We start from the raw sequence: 20,244 nt of genomic DNA on the forward strand, positions 1-20,244 counted from the left end.
TTGACTGTGAAGCTGTTCCACATTGGCTGCACAGCAGGCCGTCCAACAAAGCCTGAGTCATGAAGGACTACCATGAGCCATAAGGAGAACACGCAGTCCTGCAGCAGATGGCGGGGCCCCCACAGAGACCTGATCTCAACACCACCGAGTACGTCTGGGATCACATGATTGTCAAAATCCAACAAACTCTAGACTGCAGTACAGGCCTGTACTGCACACGTGCGAACGCGTCGGCACATGCGCGTCGACGTGCCGGAACAGCCAGGGCGCGACAGGGGCAGCGAGACGGCGGGTCGGGACTTTTGGCCCGGACACAAAGCGCGGAGGAGTGGGTGGAGGATCTGACAGCCGTCAGCGGATCCTGGCGGGGAGCGGGCTGAGCCTCTGTGGTCAAACACACGCTCAGAAACAAAGACACGCAGAGCGCCGGGAAGCTCAAACAGACAGATGGGCTAATTCCTGATTGACTGTGTGTTATTAAACATTATCTCTGTGTCAGTGAAATCACAATAACATTTTGGGTGTAAACGGCGAGCTGCTAGCTGCCAACGCGGCTGTGATGGATGCATATGGATGCTGGAGGGGGGGGGGGGGCGTTTTGCTGCTAAACTGCTGTTTACTGTGTCATCTGGGATGCATGTGGTCGCATGCGTCCCACCGGCCACCGCCAAATTAAGCCATCGAATCAATTTCAAGGGTCTGGAGGAAAATGAAGGCCATTACAGGCATTGGATTTTCCTTGCTCTCCATTCAAAATTAAAGGCTATTGACAGACGGCTTTGTTTTGTTCTCTCTAAACCACTCCAGCACTGAGAGTGCGGATAGGTGGTGGCGGCTGCATTTTAATGGCCTGCCCCTTTAACGGCCGGCTACCGAGCCACTTTATAATCCCCCCCCCCCGCCTGGGATTTGTGTATGCAGGGAGTATATTGTAGCTAACTGAACCTGGCTCACCGCTCTCCGCGGATGTTTTGTTGTCAAATAATGGGAGAGCGATGGGGTCCTACCCCGCTGTGAGCCACCGCAAAGATTAGACGGATCTTCACACCGGACGATTGGTGGAATTTATCACTGTCATTGCCCCCCCCCCTCCTCCTCCTCCTCCCCCGGCCCTCACCGCCACGGTTTGTGATGGTTTCTCATTTGGAACCTGCAAACCAGTTGTCATGTGTACTTTCCACTCTGCGCCTCAGAAATCACCCTCCGCTTCATGCTCTCTGCACAAATGCTCGCCGCGTTCCGTCTGCCGTGCATGGCAAGTTTTCGGCGGTGATTTGTGTTTGGGTGGATGTTGTGACAACGCGGAGCGCGTGATAAATCTGGAGGAGGGGGAGAGACATGTGGCGTGTGACAGCTAGTTATACATCATGTTTGGCAGCCGTTCTAAATTTCTCATTAAGTGGTATTTTTTTCCACATTTAACTTGAATTCCAATTAATTAACAACATAATTCATTGGCTGGAGTGAGTGTACTCCAAGCTGAAGCTGTGGAAACCCCAGAGCTGCACACAAAAACACTCATTTCCACCCAGTGTGCAGCTGGCTGTTGTTATGCATGCGCTGGAGGAGGAGGATGAGGAGGAGGAGGAAGAGGAGGGAGGATTTTTCCATCATTGAGTCGGTTGAGAAGCTACATTTTGCAGCCAGCAGATTCTGATCCCTCTCAAAGCGCCGGCGGAATTAGCATGCAGAGGGGAGAGCTGAAAGGTGCTCCGGCCCTTAACTCAATCTCTCCTCCTCCTCCTCCTCCGCAGGTAAAAGTAATGGATTGTAGCTGCTCTGGCCTCAGTCGTGTCGCGTCACGCCTGCGACCACAGCCAGCTAGCAAGGCGGGAGGGGCCGAGCTGCATCCGCTCCTCCAGAGTCGCTAACTCTGAGGCCCGCTGTCCGAGGGGGCGTCGGGGCGCTGACCCATCCACGTTCTGTAACGGCGCCTCTGGCTGATGGACCAGAATAAGCCTGATCTCCAGCTGCGTCTTCTACGTTTGGACCACAAACACTTCAGGTATGACGCTTGGATGTTAACCTCAGATTTCCACCAGAACACATGCTGGGGATTCTGCAGGCGTGGAAGTTCACCCGGACTCTGGTTTGGACCCACATCTGGACTTCCTGCTCACTTGCAGATGAACTCTGGTGTGACAGCGAAGGAAAATATCTCCAACGTGTTGTAGAGTGATGCAGGGTAAACATCATGTGATAAAGAGCTGCTGGTACCGTATTTTCACGACCATAGGGAGCCGTTTTAGTTAGGGGAGCTTTTTCTGTACTTAACTTATGGGCACGTTTAAACATACCGGTACGACATGCATGCTAGTGTGTGTTTTAAAAAGGCAGCGGGAGCAAACTAAGTTGGTTGTGATTTTTATCCCAAAAAAAATCCATCCAAGTCCTCATCCTCTGGATCTGACATGAACAGCTGGGCTAAGTTTCTATCAAACACGCCAGGTTCCCTTTCGTCATCGTCCGAGTCCGTCTCGTTGGCGTGCAGCTCCTCATGAATGATGTCGGCTTTTGCGAAAGCTCCAAGAACAGAGGAAGCAGACGATCCAGCCCAAGCATCTACAATCTAGTCACAAACTGTGGCGTAACTCGCCGCCTCCCAGTCTAAAGAAAGGAGCGGAGGACGGACAGCTTTTCATTGTCATCTGCTGGAAGTTTCTGGGCCACTGTATTCCTTGCCTGGATGGAAAGATGGCCCCGTTTCATAAAATGGAAGCACCAAGATGGACCTCCTTAAAAATGTTCACTTTTCATTTCCTCTGCAAGCGTTCCTGCCTTCGGTGGAATGGTGACCGTACAGACGCCTCTCCCTGCTGTTCTCTGATTCCCTTTTCATTTTCAGGGTCGCCAAAACGATGACGTTCTGCATAATGCACATGCCTGCTCTTTTCTACTATTTGGGGGGTGTCTTCTCTCATGTCCTCACTTCCCTCCTTACCGTTCTCATGCTGTCCATTCCTACACAACAACACGATAGGCGCGCCGCACCACAGGGCGAGGAAACAGCCCAGAATTACACGGGGTAACTGGTCAATGATCTGAAGAGAGCTGGAACCACAGTAACAACGGTTACTATGGTAACACACAATGCTGTCGTGGATTCAAACCCTGCAGAGCTCCAAAGGTCCGCTTGAACCAGCACATGTCCAGGACCGTCTAAAGTTCTTCATCTGGACGATGCAGAGGAGGATTAGGTCAGATGACCCCTAAATGGAACTCTTCGCAGAGTTTAGAGGAGGAAGAACGCCGAGTTTCATCCAAGAGCCCCACTGTAAAGCATGGGGGAGGAAACATCATGAATTGGGGCCTTTTTTCTACAAAGGGGACAAAACGACTGCAGGAAAGGATGAATGGATTCATCTATGGAGAGTTTTTGGCCAAAAACCTGCCATCTGTGAGAGCACAGAGGAGGAAACATGGCTGGATCTTCCAGCTGGATAGTGATGCTAAACACATCGCCGTGGCAACCTAGGAGTGGCTGCGAAAAAAAACCAAACATTTCAATGTTCTGGAAGGTTCCCAACCAGTTTTTGGACCTCAATCCAAAAAAAAATAATCTGTGGAGGGAGTTGAAAGTCGTCGTTGCCTAGCAACAGCCCCAAAACATTGCAGCTCTTGAGAAGATCTGCATGGAGGAATGGACCAAAAGAGAAAAGCTACAGTGTGTTCAAACCTGGCAAAGACCTTCAGGTAAAGCCGTCATATTTGTTTCTCCGGTATACATTTAAATTTCTGACAGTTGACGTGTCTTCCACAACAGCTTAACACACGCGCTAGCGGGGAAACTCCGATAAACACACCATTGTTCTTCCTGTTCAGCATGAAGCAGCAGGAGCAGATTTCAGCTCATCTACAAAGATGAAAGGCTAAAGTAGAGACTCTCAACAGTCACAAAGACTCCAATTCACCATGTGGCCATAGAAATGACTTTAAAGAGATAATTAGGTCGCTCTAACGCACTTTACAAAAACAACGATGAGACGATAACAACTGATGAAAAGAAATCCCACTGAAGAAAGAAAGAAAAGCACAGCGTTTCATAATCAAGCTGTTATGAAAACAGGGAAAAACTGCAAGTGTCATGTGTTTTGATTGACGTGTACATGTCGGAGGTGAGTGACTGAGTGGGGGGGTTTGCAGTAGAGGACATCCGTCTGACAGCTGTCTGAGAGTCTGGCTCAGAAACCCTTTAATGAAGGTGTCGCCCGCACGGCAGCGGCGGCCAAAACTATAAACCAACACCTGATGTCTTCATCAGGAAGAGCAAACAGGATGTGAGGATCCGACATTTTCAGACATTCTGCTTCTATGAAGACCTGCAGCTCGGTTTCAGTGTCCTAAAGCTTTATTTAGGACTCTGTGACACAAATTCCGACGTCTTAAAGAGATCTGCTGCTGAAAACCTGACAAAACATAAAGAGAAAAAAGAATAAATGTTCAAATCTGTGCAGCTCACTCTTTTTCAGGTATGATCTTTTTACAGACTCTAAAGAATTCTCGTTGGGTTTTTATGGTTTTTAGCATTTTATTGCTGTAATTTCCAGAGTAAAGGTTGTGTTTTTTCATAATTTATCCAGGGGTGCAACTTATACTCAGGAGTGACTTATCTGTGATTTTTGAAAACGTAATTAGCTCAAAGATTCATTATTTGCCACTAACAACCACTAGATGGCGCTGTAGGTGTCTCAGTATCTGCTATTGACAGAAGCGCCGTCCAGAACAAACATGGAATCTGATCGTTTTCCTCCTAAACATATTTGCATCCAGATCATTTTATTGTTTTCATGATTCCTGGACCAGCAAACTGTGTGGCACAGAGACGGAAGTACCGCTGAAAGAGACGAGATCCCCGAGGCTTTTCTAGAGCTCTTTGAAATAAATCAACCGATGTCTCGACATCATCCGTGACTGTGGTGCATTTGAAACGCGACACAAAGTCCATGTTTCCATGCAGGTTCTGGTTTGAGCGCGTAACACGGACCAGTTCACCCCCATCCTGGCTTTTTTACACTTTTTATCTTTAATCGTTTTTATTGTCTTTACAGCTTTTAATGTACGGCGCCTTGATTGACACATTTTTGATCATACTCTGGATCGACTTATGTAATGTTTTTTTCCCTGATTATTATGCTTTTTGATACTTCTACTCCAGAAGATACAATAATTATTATTGATTTATTCTATTTATTTTTTTAATATGCTTTATTTTAAAGTAAGGATCAATCAATCAAACAATAACCAAAAAATTATAATGTAAAATCAATGAACTCTGTTAAATGAAAGCATGATAATAAATGAGTGAAGAAAAATGGAATATCAGCTTAATATGAAAACGGTCAGTAAATGAAATTAATGAAAAGCAAGTTTAAACAACACAAAAAGATGCTCGACAATGTTGAACAAAAGCAACAACAGTTAATTAAATACAAAGCATTAATTAGTTGAAAAATGGGAAGTAAATAAATGACTGAAATAAATCATTTAAATCAAAACAGAAATGCAAAATTAGTCCAAGAAATCATAACTTTAACAACTATGTGAGCCACATTTGATTCTGTTTTAAAAGTACTGAGGGCCTTTTAAGCACATCTTGAGCTGCATTTGGCCCCTTGGCTTTAGTTTGCAGTAGAAACAGAAAACCTCCCGGCGGCATCAACAGAGAGGCAGACGTCTGCAGGACGCCGCCAACAGCGGCGTGCTGTTGTTCCGTTTCCATCAATCGACTGTCAAACGCTGAGAAAGGAAGGACAGAAATGCTCCGACGGTCCCCGACCCTGCAGGACAGACCCCTGGTCCACACGGTGGAGGGACGGGTCTGCTGAGCCTCTACTGTGCTGTTTGTCGCACAGAGGGGGGTTCTGTTCTGCTGGGGGGGGGGGGGTCTGATGGCCTCAGCGGGAACGCCACCATGTCGACACGCAGCAGAGGTTTCCAAGCATGGTCTTCTTCAGGCGGTTCTCCTACTTCACCTGCAGGAATCCGTTTGTTCTGCCTCTGCCAAGGTTCCTCTGGTTGTTTGGGTTCTACAGAACCACTGAGGTTTACCCACATCAAACACCCTCAGATCCTCAAAGACAAAAAAAAAAGCGTTTTAGCTAGAACTTTTAGGTTTGATCCCCACCGCAAAACATTCTGTTGAGATAGTTTTGGTCACGGTCTCAAGTTAGATAGAAATCCCGTATTTTTGGTCGAATCAGGGTCTCGCCGCCCGAACTGCACTGGATGATGATCCTCACCAAGTCAAACCTGCCCAGAGCTCGCAACCAAAACACTGCATGCCTGAAACATCCAGCAGGTGGCAGTACACCTTCTTCTACCATCCACGATGAGGATGAAGGGTCATTAGAAATGACAAGGGACAGGCGTTACATGTTTGACACCATTTCTGTGATGACATCACAGCACTCAACCGTATTCAGACTCTCCGCAAACCGACTTCGGTGCGGTTCACCAAATCGCCCAGTGCTGATGCTCTTTGGACTAGCACAACTCTTCAACCGCTTACGCAATAAGTGTTAGCAAAGCCGACATGAAAAGCTCTGCGACAGAGTCAGACTCACTTCGATCGTAAACAGTCGGAAAGTTGCTGTTTAGGCGTCTCCGGCGACGTCTCAGGTGTTAAAGGGTAATTTATGTTGGTAAATGTACAATATTTACTCAGCATGGATTTACACAATTCAGTCGCTTCGGCGCCCCCTTGAGGTGCTGTGAGGCCATGACACAGGGTTAGAGTAAAACCTGACCTTGTTTGGTCACCAGCCTGGCAGCAGCAGCAGCTCCTGAACGCCACAAAACGGGACTGAAAAGCTGAATGACTCTTCCTCTGTGGAAATCCATCTTTGCAGTTGCAGTGGCTCACTTAAGCCGACAAACAAAAGAGCAGTTCACTCAAATCTGCATTTCCAGACTCACTGCGACAACAACGTTCGTGTCGAACAGCGAGTGCCGTTCCCATTTTGCTCCGAAAGTCACGCGGCTGCAGTCGTATCTTAAGACAAAATGAATTTGAGGAGCGCGTTCCGCTGTCGCCTCTGCCTCCTCGCAGGCGCCAGAATTAAAATGGGGAGTGCAACAAAAGTAAAACAACAGCCCCATTAAACGTGATAACAAGCTGTGTGATAAAACTTGCAAAAATTGCAGTTCATGTGCCGTTTAACAGGACGAATTAGTTCAGGTAGCAGTTTTGTCTTAGGGAAATATCCCTAATGGATTCTGGAGCCTTTGACATCTGCAGGAAAAGCCACGTTAGAACAGGCGGAGCTGGAAGCTCTACGGTTTTCTCCGCCAGCGATGGAAACAGGAGGAACAAAAGAAAGAATGAAGAAGGTTTATTATTACCGACTCAAGGTCCCTTTGCCACAAAACACACAAAGCAAATAAAAGCCTTCAACAGAAAAAGCATTCATGATAGTACGAGTAGAAAAGCAGTGACATAAAATGACCACAAAAAAAAAGACTTAAGCTATTGCTGACTAAAAAATGTAAAAGTTTTTAAAAAAGGTGACCGTACCAAAACCTCCAAATAGGGGCCTGCCATCTAAAAGTACCTCATATGGCTGAGAGTTAAGATGATTTAGATGAAATGATTCAAGCCTTAGACGGCTCATATATGTAGGAGTTAAAAAGAAGTGGAGATAAAGTTCCTCCTTGTCTTACCACCCCCCCCCCCCCCCCCCCCCCCCCGACCATCCTTTTCTGATGGGTTTACCAGAAGGTCAGTAATCTGATAATACACACGATTTTTCGTTTTCATTGTACGTTTGGTGTGATTTACTCTGTCAAAGGCTTCAGATGCCCCAATAAACACATGAATACAGATTAACTGTCTTGTCTGTACAAACTAACAGTTTCTTTTAGAGCAAAAAAGCACGTCTGTCCCACGTTGAGCTCTTTAAACCCAACTGATTGTCAGCGGATACGATGAAATTATTAACAGTCTGAGGTGAAGTTCTTTCCGAGACCTTTAAGAGGACACTGGCTACTGCTACAGGTGCTAGAGGCACCATCAACACAAACATCCTCAAGTCAGGTATTAGGGCCAACATAAAACTTACTAAAACATATACATATATATATATGTATGTATGTATGTATGTATGTATGTATGTATGTATGTATGTATGTATGTATGTATATATATATATATATATATATATATATATATATATATATGTGTGTGTATGTATATATATATATATATATATATTTCTATATATATATGAGAATAAAGTTTTAAAGTTATTAGAAAAAGTAAAAAATTTACCAGAATACGATAGAATAATTGTTTTTGAAAAAATGAACAATTTCACAAGAAAATAGCCTTTAAAAAAATGAGAAACTAGTCCAAATTTTGTCATAATAAAGTTGTAAAACTATGAAAAAAAGTCAATAAAAAATGTTGCATTTCAAAAAAAAGACATGTTTAAAAAAATTGAGATTACAGTAAAGAATTTTCTTTTCAAAAATTCAAAATTTTACAAGAAAATTGTCCTAAAAAAAAGAAATGGGTCAAAGGTTTATGAGAATAAAGTTGTAGACTTATGAGAAAAAAAGGCAAAATTGTACCAAGAATACAGTAGTTATTATGACAAAGGCACATTTTAAAATAATAAAGTTGTTTGAGAAAAGTTACAATTTTAAAATTGGAAAAGTGTAATTTTACAAAGAAATTTTTTTTGATTTATTCATTTACAAACTAATAAAGCTTCAGCGTGTTTCTTGAATGTTTGCAACATAATATAAAAAAATTATGTTTGATTATTTTAGTGCAGAACAATTTAAAAGCTAAATGTAACATTTTGTTTCTGGAAAAGCACAAATTCATAATTATACGACTGTTTTTTCTTGAAAATGTTGACTTTTTCTCAGATATTTGTTTGCGTTTCCTCCTGTCTTGTCGGCCTCACACCCGTCTTCCATGTTTTCAATGTTTGGCCCGACCCCCCCCCGTGTCAGAGTTTGGACTTTCCGACTAAACTCGGCTGAAATTGCCCGATACGCAGGCGGCAATGACAGTCGTCCCAGAATTCAGTCTGAGAGAACAATTAACAGAGCAGCAAAAATGGGAGGTCAGATATAATTAACATATGTGCTGCTCAGCTATAATTGCTGGAGTCTGAAGCAAGTAATTAAATCAGTCAAAGCGAGCCGCGCCAACAATGAGTCGCTGAGTTTTTCTTGGAGGAGCCGGGGCGCTCCGGCACACCCACCCCCAGAGCGCCGCCGCCGCTGACGGACGGTAATCATCCCGCCATGATCGGCTAACATTAGGGGGAAATCTTCTCCTTTTATTCTCAGGAGTCACAGAAGTTCAGGCCGGAGTCCGATCCAGACGGCTGGCGTCGGGCCGGCCTGTCACACCCGACCAAGGAGGCGGCGAGGAGCAGCGCGAGGCGAGTGGCAGCAGCATTATCCGTCTGTATTTCACAGGTGTCAGCGGGGACTTGTCCCCGTTTTGTCCTCTGGGTGTCATTTATTAAATGAAGGGATGTTTAAGGTAGAAACAGCGGCCGCTCGGACAAGGGATTAGACGTTGTCACAGGAAGAAAAATTGCATTTGAACCCCACATGCAAGCGGCAGCCTCCGGGGAATGTCATTAATGTATTGTCCTAATAGCTATTCAAAGTCGCATGTATAGGCGGCGTGCGGCGTTCTGGGGGAGGCCTGTTCACACCGCGGCGCACAACACTCCCGGTCTGGAATGCATTCAATTCATTTTCATTAGGAATTGCTGCTGTCAGTGGATTTGCCGGCGAGGTCAACGCCTGACACGAATGCGTGCGGCTCAGGAGCTGCAAACTGTTTGACACTTCCGACCTTTGAGGGGAAGCAGAGAACCGGAGAATCCAAAACAGAGGAATATTCCATTTCAGCTGCCGGGGGTTCAGAGATCCAAAAGGCAAAAACGGCGCCACAAGCACGCCGTTCTAGAGCTCAAACAGCCAATATTCTCAGCAGTAAACCAATCATGAAATGTTGAAAATTTGAAATCCTAAAAACATTTCAAGAATAGGTCATTTTTGGGAGATAATAATGGCTACAAACACTTTTTGAGCTCATTTTCGTTGTGTCAAACTTCAATCTTTTAGCTTAATCCACATGAAACAGATGCTTTAAATGTAAACCTATTTAAAGAGATTATTCTGAAACTGGTGATTCTGAAAGACTTTTTGGAGTCATTTTAACACCATCAACGTTTAACTTACCTTAAACTTCAATTGAAAAGATGTTTAAACTAATTGATCTGGTTTTTAGGCATCAAACTACGACATTTACCTTCAGTTTTTCTCCCTCTCCCGGTGACGTTTTGCTGTTTTTTTAGGATTTGACCGAGCGTTTGAAAGTTTTCATACTTCTTTCTATTTATTTTTTAATCGAACTAACATTATTCTGCTCTGTTTACAGCTCCTCTCGTCTTCATTTATAATTTGAAATCCATGTTTTTGCATCTAAAATCATTCCCAGCTGCATTCAGCCGCTTTACAGTTAACACACATTTTTAGGTAAAAACTTCATATATTTAAGATTTTTCAGAATTTTACAAACTAAAGCTGGTTGTTTGGGATGTGATTCAGATGCTATTTTGATTTGAAAAGTTATGATTTGAGATGAGAGTTGCAGTTCCTAATCCGGAAAGATCCGCATCATTTGGTTTCAGATCCTGAACTTCCAGGTTTCTACAGGAACCGAGAAGATGCTGCAAAACGGTGGAAATATGAGCGATTTCTGATCAACGAGCACTTATTTCAGGTCATCCCATTTCTCGTAATGACAGAGATTTATCAATTAAAGTGAGTGAGGCTGCATTCAGGCCACACATTTGTTCTGGATTGTTGGAGAACTCGCTTTAACACTAGAACGTCCGTAGGGCAGCCATTTGGCTTTTCTACCTGCAATGTCCAGGAGGCAGCCAAGTGGATGGATTAGTTAAAATTTGCGTGCCCAAAGAGCAGCCTTCAACATAGTTTGCACATGAAAAGCACAGCCATTGGGCTGTTCTTTTGGCCTGCAAAAAGGACAAGCCAAGTGGCTGCGCAGGTTTTCACTATTTCCCCTCACCTCTGTCACTTCTAGTAAGAGGTCACCACAGTTTGTTTTACTGAAATGTTCAAGCAAAGAAATCATCTGGTCAAAGTGATATCTTCAACCCACTACTTGTCTGCACATACTTGGTACTGCCCCACAATCTCCTTTCTGCATTTGCCACATGGTATACTTGTAGCAATCAACAAAGCGCACTCTGGCATTATTGTTCTTGTACTGACTATTCACCTGGCATATTGCCCGTTTCCCTTTGCCAGGTATGGGAGCTTGTCACAAAATACAGTATTCCTTTTTCGCCTTCTCAGCTCCCGCATGTACCTGTGTGAGGTTATTTACTGATTCTGGAAGCTCCCGGCTAATCTTGCCTGGGTTGAAAGACCCCCAAACATTGGAGATTGCAGGAAACCTGTCAGTCCCAACTCGTTCCATGCGCGTGCCCTTGTAATCAAAGTGTAAATGCCGCATGATGTCTTTGAAGTGGTTTCTGACCATAATTTTGGAGATCAGTGGATTTCCCATTTTTACCGACCATCTTGCATCTTGCGTTTTGCATGGATGGAAGTTTTATCCCCCCCTCACAAGGAGGAATGCAATGAACCCCAATAGTTCAGGGAGGGCCATGAACCAGCTGTCATCTTCTGTCTGACGTTCCTGCTGAACAACACAGTCCCGAATAGTCTGAAGCATGTCCAGAGTGAGGAAACACAGGAAACTCTATAAGCGAGTCGACTTCTGACCAAAGCAGTTGGCTCTTCCTCAGCAGTGTAATATTCAATTGGGCTGTGATGGAGAGGCCTCCCAACCTTTTCTGAATGCCACATCGTGCCATCTTTTGCTTTTTCTGTTGGCACAGTGTGTTTCCTCTCTGTCGTCTCTTTTCTGATGGTAGTGAAATCTCATCTGTGATCTGATTCCTTAGATCTGAGCAATGAAAACCTTCAGCAATGTAAAGATATGTTGTTTCACCTCTTTATTTTAAATTGTATTGTTTTCAGTTGAATTCTAGTTGAAACTATAAATCCCAACACATGTCAAATAGGCCTCCTTTGCCCCCACAGTCCAAGAAACATGCGGTTAAATAAATGACTCTAAATTTCTCCTAGGTGTGTATGTGAGTGTGCCTGGTTGTTTATCTATGTGGCCCTGCAATGGACTGGCGACCCATCCAGGATGTACCCCTCCCCAGTTGCCTGTGACTAGCTGGGATGTGCTCCAGCAGACCCCTGTGATCCTGACCAGGATGAGCAGGCAAAGAAAATAAATGGATAGACAACTGCTAGAATCAGCAAATGAGAACAAGATGTGTATGAAATCTTATCAGAATAAATATCAGTCTGAGTCCTGCTGAAGGAATATCTCTTTTCCCTCAGAGTCAAATTAACTTGCTCCAGGATAATTTTAATGTCTGCTCAGTGTTGTAAAATTTAGGCATCTTGGTTTTTCAGTTGACACACTGGGAGTCAAAGTTTGTCAGAGCTTGGAGGCTCTTTTGAAGCAGAATACCTCCCCCACCCTGATCTGAGTAAAGAATATGGTTAACTAGGACATTGAAATGTCTTCATCCAGATGATCAGGTAGCTTAGTGCTGCATTTACAAACGAAAGGTGGCTAATTGTAGGCTGTTGAATTAGTCATTTTGAGCCACCCAGCCATTTGGCTGTGCTCTGGACGCTGGAGGGGGAGTGAAAAATCCTGGGCGTTCTAGTGTTAAGCGGACCAAACGCGTCCATTCAGAGTCCAACCTGGCAGCCGAGCTGCACACGTGGAGATGTGCTTAAGCTAACACGGCTAACGTGTGGCCCGCTCTGAAAACGTTTTCTTCAGGATCGGAACCGATCCAGAGCTGAATGTGTGCTCCTTCCAGTCCGTTCACACTGAAACCCACACCTGTGAAGACGGCAGTTCTGCCTCCTAAACGCTTTGGAACTGGAGGATTGTGTTCATGCAGAGGCTGTCAAAACCTATCATCAGCCAGCCAGCGGAGCAGCTCCACAATGAAACCTCCCTTTTGATGCTAAAGGAAATAATATGGGACGCACAGCATGATGGGAAACTTCTGTTAATGCAGCTCAAGTCCTTCCAGGAAAGCGGCGGGAGGCGAGAAAGAAACCGTTTCGCTGATTAAACGCAGTCACGTGACGGAGAAAAAGGTTGCTGTTTTTTTCTTTTCTCTTCCAGAGAAAAAACACGAAAATGCAAATAAATGAGCCTCCAGGAAAGACGACGGCATGTTTGTCAGTTTGCATCATTCATGTTGTGTTTATGAAAAGAAGAGGAGAGCAGCTGCTGCTGATCATCCGACTGTGAAGAAGAGTTCAACGCCACCTCTCAGACTCCAGCAGCCTCAGGCTGCAGAAACCTATCAACCTATGTTCATAAACGCTTCATGTCATACGGACACACGTTCCACGTGAAGAGAAGGCTTCTGTTCCTTTAAATCAGCTGTTTGATCTGCAGCAGGACCCAGGAGCTGAGCCTGCTGCTGCTGCTGCTGCTGCTGAAAGCGTGCACGGACGAGACGAAGACGTGCACGGATGGACCAATGCTTTCATTCTTCTACTCTACTTTTTCATTGGGTCTGCTGTACTTTGGGCCGGTCGTCCCCCACCCCTCAACAGAGGGGGAAAAAACTCAACCTGCATTTTTTTTACAGTTTTATTTTGGAAAACTCCCAGATTCAGACTCATTTTTTTTTGTCGGATTTGTCGGATCCGACTCAAAATTTTAACAACAAAAAAAGTTTATTTTGGCAAAAAAAAGAGGAAACAAAAGAAGAGGACGAGTCTTCAAAGTAAAATCTGCATTTAACAGACAAAAACTAGGAGTTTTTAAAAAAAATCTGATGATTTCTCCATAAAATCCAGTAAACACATAAAGTTTGTGCAGATATTTTACAGAGGATGAAGATAAACTTTACCCTCAAAAGTGAAGAAAAAAACTCTGGGCTAAAAAATAAAGAAAATCGGACGCCCACTTCATCCTCTAGGAGGCCGGTTCATGAAAATATCTGACATTTAACCGGTTCGTGACCTGAAAAAGGTCAGACACCACTGCTTTAAACAATATTTTGGATCTTGCACACTCTTGTGCACGCTCTTGTGCACGCTCTTGTGCACGCTCTTGCAAAAGACAATGAATTAGTTCCCTTCTGCTCTTCTCTCTGCAGTCATATTTCCTTCATTTAGTTCCCGAATTTGCTGAAAGCAATGAAGCCATGCTAACTGACACTAATGTCAATCACAGATTTAGTCTGCTTAGCCTGAGTAACTAACCCACTCCCACTCTAACTAGTTAACTAGCTGCTGAGGTCTTACTTTGGTGTTGAACCTTTGTTTGTGACGAGTTCAAAGCTCAAATGTTGAGAAAGACACGACGTTAGAAAACAAAACAAACCAGGCAGACATTGCATAAGGGACTCAAACTGTAAAGCACGGCGGTGGTAGAGCGATGATGTGGGATTGTTGTGGAGTTGAGTGGACTGTAATTTCCTCTGTACACTGGAGGAAAATGAGCGAAAGTTGGTCCTGCTTGGGTCAAGTAATGCTCTCAAACTTTAGTAAATCATGAACAGGCAAAGAGTTTGAAATGTGGGACTTCCTGTCAGGGCTGTGAGGCAGCGGGGGGGGGGGGGGTAGATAGAGAAAATGTTTGGGACACGGTGATCCTGGTGCAGCAAGGACGCGGTCAGCGGCGGTGCATCATCTTTCCTTCTCATCGTCCACAGACCGTCTCCCCTCATCGCGTCCTAAAATTCGATCCGTTTTTATGAGGCGAAGCTGGAAAAACTTGGTTCCGTTCCTGACATTTAAAACCACATGAAAATGAAAGCAGATCCCAATTGGAAGGCTCGGTAACAGAGTGGTTTTACCGTTTTTCCCGCCACAAAGCACCAGAGAATCGACCTTCTCACCCAGCGAACGCCGATAAAAGCGCTCGCCCGTAATGTCCCACGCTCTCCCAATAAAACACGCGTGACATTGACCAGCAGGTACGGATGTAAATCAGCGCTGCGGACGGCGGCGATCATGGCGGAGGCGGGAGGCTGGCAGTAAATGGAGGCAAACAGAGGAAGGAGAGGAGCTAAATTTAAACTTTGGGGTGTCGGCCGGATCACCTGTTGACGAGTGTTCATTTCAGCGGGGGGGACAAAGGTCAGCGCCCTCGCTGGAGCTGTGATTGGCAGGCGGGGGAGCCGGGCGCCCGTGGCGGCGGCCCAGCGGAGCAGCCAACGGTGGCGTGTGGCCGGGCCGCGCCTCTGACTCCGTGCTGACTAACTGAGTGTGTCTGCTGACAGTGTGTCTGACTGATAGGATCGCCCCGGGAGGCTCTTCCAGGCCCGTTACAAAGTGTCTCTGATAGGCCGAGCCCGCAGCCCTCGCCGCCGGGGCCCGGCCACAGATTCCATTTAAGCCCCGCTAATGCACGCCCCGCCCCGCACATACATTTTTTTAGCGAGGTTACAGCCGCGGGAGAAGCGGCATCTGTGATGGCGGGAAGGGAGTAGAGCTCGCAACGACGACAACAACAACACACCGTCATGAAGTGGAACTTTTTTTTTTTTCCCCGCCTTTCCGGGGGGAAATGTGAAAGAAAAGCAATTTAACATTAAACTATCTGACACAAAGCAGGTCTGCGGAAGAGGGGGGGGGGGGTCAGGAGCTTCCCCAGCAGCCATTGGCCGACTGGAGTGAGACACACACATCCTCCCCGCCAAGTTAAAAGGGATGGAGAGGATGAAATTTCAAAGCCTCCCCTGCAGACACACACTCTGCTTTGCACACATCAGCACTGAGATGTTCAAATATTCCACTCTGCCGCCGCCGCCGCCGCAGCCCGCTTTCCTCTGCTGGTATCAGACATGCTTCTGTGATTAATGAGAAACCAAAAGAAAATGGCTCAGCGTGCCCCCTCCCCTCTTCTTTTTTCTTCTTCCCCGATGCTAAAAACTGTCCTTAATTAAAAACGGTGTCTGTGAGTCATATAATTCTCATGATTACTTGCTGCAGGCGGTGCCGGTGAAAGTCACGGCGAGATAAGGCGGGAAGTGGCGCACATGCACCTATTAAACTCCACTTATTATGACCAACAATGCCGCTCTGATTAGCCGGAACATCCACGGCGTTAGCAGACGCATTCCTGAAGCACAAAGCACAACTCTGCTGCCCTTGTACCCACAATACAGTACCTCCAAGCTGCCGCCCCCCTCCCTTACCCAAGCTCCCCCATCCTCCGCTTTCATATCCCTGACTTGACACGTTTGATTTGACCATTCATCTCCTCGTCTTTACGAGCAGCGCTCAGGCTGGAAGCATCCCGCCGCCGCCGCGTGCAATGAAAACACGCCGCAGCCACGTATTAAAACCCAGACATTCTCTTGTTGTGTTTCCCTTTTCTTTGTTTTCTTATGATGGCAACATTTTGGTTGCTAAGCAGTCGTTGCTGTGGTGATTTTGCACCACACTTTGCCAGAGATCACAAGTCAGGACCGGATTCCGGCCGACGAGGTGACGTCTTCCCCTCAGCGGACACCAGCGGGGAAACTTTAACCGTCCTCGCTTTGGTTCCTGAACCGTTCGGCTTTTCTCACACCTGACGGACCCTCGGAGAAACACCCAAAGATTCACTTCAACCTACCCGGCGCTGCCAGAGATGATCATAAATCAAAACAAAATAATAAATGACATTCCTTTCAGAGCTTTACCTGACGTTTGACCAAAAACAAACAAGATTGTCCGCAAAAATCAAATAAATTCTAAGTCAAAATGTCCAAAGAAACATCATTATTTAAGCATACATGGCGGTGGTAGTGTAATGGTTTGGAGGTAATGAAAAGTTTCAGCCAAATTATGAATCAAAATACCAAAAAAAGATCATGGTTAAAACTAAACATGGTGGCGGTAGTGTAATGGTTTGGAGTAATTTACGAAAATCCGATAAATTCTAGCTCAAAATATTAAAATAAATAATTGATTCCACCCAACATGGTGGCAGCAGTGTAATGGTCAGGAGGTACTAACAAAATTCGGACAAGTCGTGAGTCAAAACATCCAAATATAGGTCATGGTCAGAGCTAAGCATGGCGGTGGCAGTGTGATGGTCCGGGGCTCTCCAAATGTGTGCAATACTTCTACACAAATGGTAAAAAATGCAGCAGACGCTCAAATAGATCTGATAAAAAATGAGCTAAGATTCTGTTTGGTGAACTTCAACTGTAGCTGTAAAACCTGAACAAATGTGTCTTATTTCCAATTAATAATCCCCAAAAAAAAGATCCTGAATTCATCAAAGATCCAATCAGAGACGACACGGCCCACTTTGGACAGCCTCTCTGTCTATTCTTAAGGACTGGAATCACACGAGTGTGAAAGGAAGGTTTCGCAGCAGACTGGGAAGGGGGCAAATACTTTTCTGCCGCACCATACGGACGGAGACACGCCCCCAGAATCACTGTCGAGCCTCGCTGAGTAATGTTGGCGATTAATGCACAGCCTGCGCTCGCCTCTGGCGCCGGACACTCCATCAAGACGCACGTGGTAATGGATGGACTTCCCAGAGAACCCGCCGAGCGGAAACTTTACCACAAAAACACAGAACCAAACACATACCTGGATTACTGAGACTTATTTTACCCACAATCCTCCCCGGGTTGGATCGTTTACCAGCCTAGAAACAAGAGAGAAAGCGGTCAGGTTTGTCTGCCCTTGTCGCGGCGCTCACGCTTGACCTCTAAAAAAAATGGTCAACAAAGATCATATCGAGAAACCAATACCAGCACCGACGGCCTCTGCACAAATTGATTTACCCACCCAGGACTCAGAGGCTTCTCAATGAGGTGCCAGGATGCTCACAACATACATCACTGTCACGCAGCCCCCTCCAGTGAAATGTGATTTTTATCTTTATGAGCTTTTTTCTGCGTTCCTCCTCTTTTCGGGCGCGGCGTTAATGCAGCTGCCGGCCGCACATAAGGGCGCCACCGCGCACACCGGGGCCGCGCTCCTGCAGGGGGGCCCCCCGCGCTCGTACATCACCAATGTGTGGGTGAGAGTTGTCAGCAGCCAGCGCCTGGCTGCGAAGCACAACATAGTTTATGGGCACCAAATCTCTAGACATAAGCATGAATCGTGGCCCAGGCAACGAGGAGGAGGAGGAAAAGCGCACTAAAAATAGAAGATAAGCCTTTTCCGCTCGCCCCAGAAAACAATGGCTCCTTTTGATTTCTCATGTGTTCAAACTGTGGTGCAAAAGGATAAAGGAAGCCGTGGATAATGCCTGACTGGGCCTGGAGTAAAAGATCTGAGAGGGCCGCGCTAACCTGAAACGCACCCGCTGGTGGGAGCTGTGAGGACACGATAAACGCCGCGCTTTCAAGATAGTGTGGGCTTTCCCTCTTTTCCAGCTGACAACCTCCGTTACACAGTTAATTACAGCCAACTGCAACGCCGCGCAGCGTCAATTATCGTGTGCTGGGTTCCACCGCTAAACTTCTTTTATTGCTATTCTGCCCAGGTCTCGGGGCTGAATCGCATTTGGGAGACAGAGCTGGAAAAACAGAGGGGATTTAAGGAGTCGGATTGGTGGAGAGTAACCTAATCTCCCATAATTGGGGGAACGCTTCTCGTTTCTATCGGCCTACTTCTGAAAGCAAGCCACCGTCGCTCTCATTTTCACATAAAGACGGGGAGCCGGGCCCGCAAACGCGCGCATGACGCCTGATCGCTTGCAATCAAAGCACGCCTCTAACTTAGCAGGTCCCTGGAAGTCAACAAACACGGCGAAGACGCCTCGTGTGCAGAGCTGCAGAGTCACTCATTCTGGGCTAAAAAAATGGAAGGAAAATGATAATCCCCCGCCAGGCGAAGCGTCCTCGCCCCACCAGATGCCTGTTTCTGATATCTGCCTAATTGCCGCGCTCAGATTATCCCGCCAAACAAGTGTTTGTGAGCGTTTTGTTGGCCCAACGTCGTCTTCTGCAAAGACCGCTTCGGTCTCGCTCACAGATCCTCACACCCCAGCCGACCCGGGCGCCCATTAGCCATGGCGGTGCGGTTCAGGCCTATCTATCTCACCCCCACCACACATAAAATACACCCCCTCCTCATATGGCTCAGACACATGCCGTGGGCGGACTAAATGAGACTCTTTGATCAAAGGGCAGCCGGTAGAAACGGACACTGACTGACTGACCTCCACAAACACACACTCATTAGTGTGGGTTTGTGCAGCAGCTGCTGCTGCTGTGGTCATTAAAGCCGCCGCGCACGCATGCTCCACTCGTCCTGCACGAGCGTGCAACTTCTGACTCCAAGGTACCGCGGCGGCGTGTCGGCGGCAGCAGAGAAGTGGCGCCCGAGCCGTGAATCAGAAGTTTCGTCAACAGGCTGTGCGATGAGCCACTCTCAGCTCGTCAGCAGCGTCCCCCATCATTCCCACATAACTGTGCACTGACAGAACCAAGACCCGCCCCCTATGCCCCTACAGCGGCAATTCTACCATCCTCTGAGAGGAAGACCCCCAAAAGCCAGAGCGGGCTGCACGCGGCGGCGGCGGCAGAGATGATCTCTCTCCTCCCCTCTATTTCTGTGCATCCCGCTCCTTATTGTCTACACTTCTGCTGCTGCCTTCCCGTACCGCCGCCAACCGCGAACATAAAAGAAGCAAAGAATGGCAAAAAAGAAAGGACAGGAGGGGGGGGGGTGCATAGACAAACGGATGTTAGAGGGAGGAAGGAGACGGCGGATTAGCATGAGAATACTCACAGAGGCTGTTGTTGAAGGAGCGCAGGGATGGGAGCGCGGCGCCGGTCCCTCCGTCAGATTCAACCTGCACGAGATTGAAGAGAGGGGGGAAAAAAAGAAAACTAGGCTGTGAGAGCGGCAAAGCCAGAGCGGCGAGGAGGAGGAGGAGGAGGAGGAGAGAAGAGCAGGACAAGGAGGAGGAGGAGAAGACGAAGAGGGAGGAGGAGGGAGCCGAGCATCTAATGCACACACCAACAAGAGCCCAAAAAAAGGAATGAAGGATTCCTCCGGCGATGGCTTTGGGCAGTGATGCTGTGAGTCTGGGGGGGGGGGGGGGGGGGGGGTCTGTGTTTCAGTGGACACCCCCTTCACCTGTGACAGGTCTGATCTGTGGTCCTCCTCCCTCTTTATCACCTCCTCACTTTCTTTCTTTCAGCTCTCACCCACTCTCTGCAGTTC

General features: G+C 46.6%; 1 protein-coding gene across 3 annotated transcripts in view; it reads right to left on the reverse strand.

Moving 5' to 3' along the window:
* The window catches only part of rbfox3 (RNA binding fox-1 homolog 3), a 293,403-nt gene extending 273,366 nt beyond the window's left edge, over nt 1-20,037 (reverse strand). The window contains exons 1-2 of one of the 3 annotated variants that reach the window (XM_023957272.1): nt 19,807-20,037; nt 17,653-17,710 (exon numbers count right to left, since the gene is read on the reverse strand). The gene's annotated coding sequence lies outside the window, so the exon portion shown is untranslated. The remainder of the gene's footprint in view (nt 1-17,652; nt 17,711-19,806) is intronic. The other 2 variants (XM_023957274.1, XM_023957273.1) reach the window with 2 other exon arrangements.
* Between the last annotated feature and the right edge of the window lie 207 nt (nt 20,038-20,244).

Source organism: Oryzias latipes, chromosome 8, assembly GCF_002234675.1.
Source record: "Oryzias latipes chromosome 8, ASM223467v1".
In the NCBI taxonomy this organism is placed as follows: Eukaryota; Metazoa; Chordata; class Actinopteri; order Beloniformes; family Adrianichthyidae; genus Oryzias; species Oryzias latipes.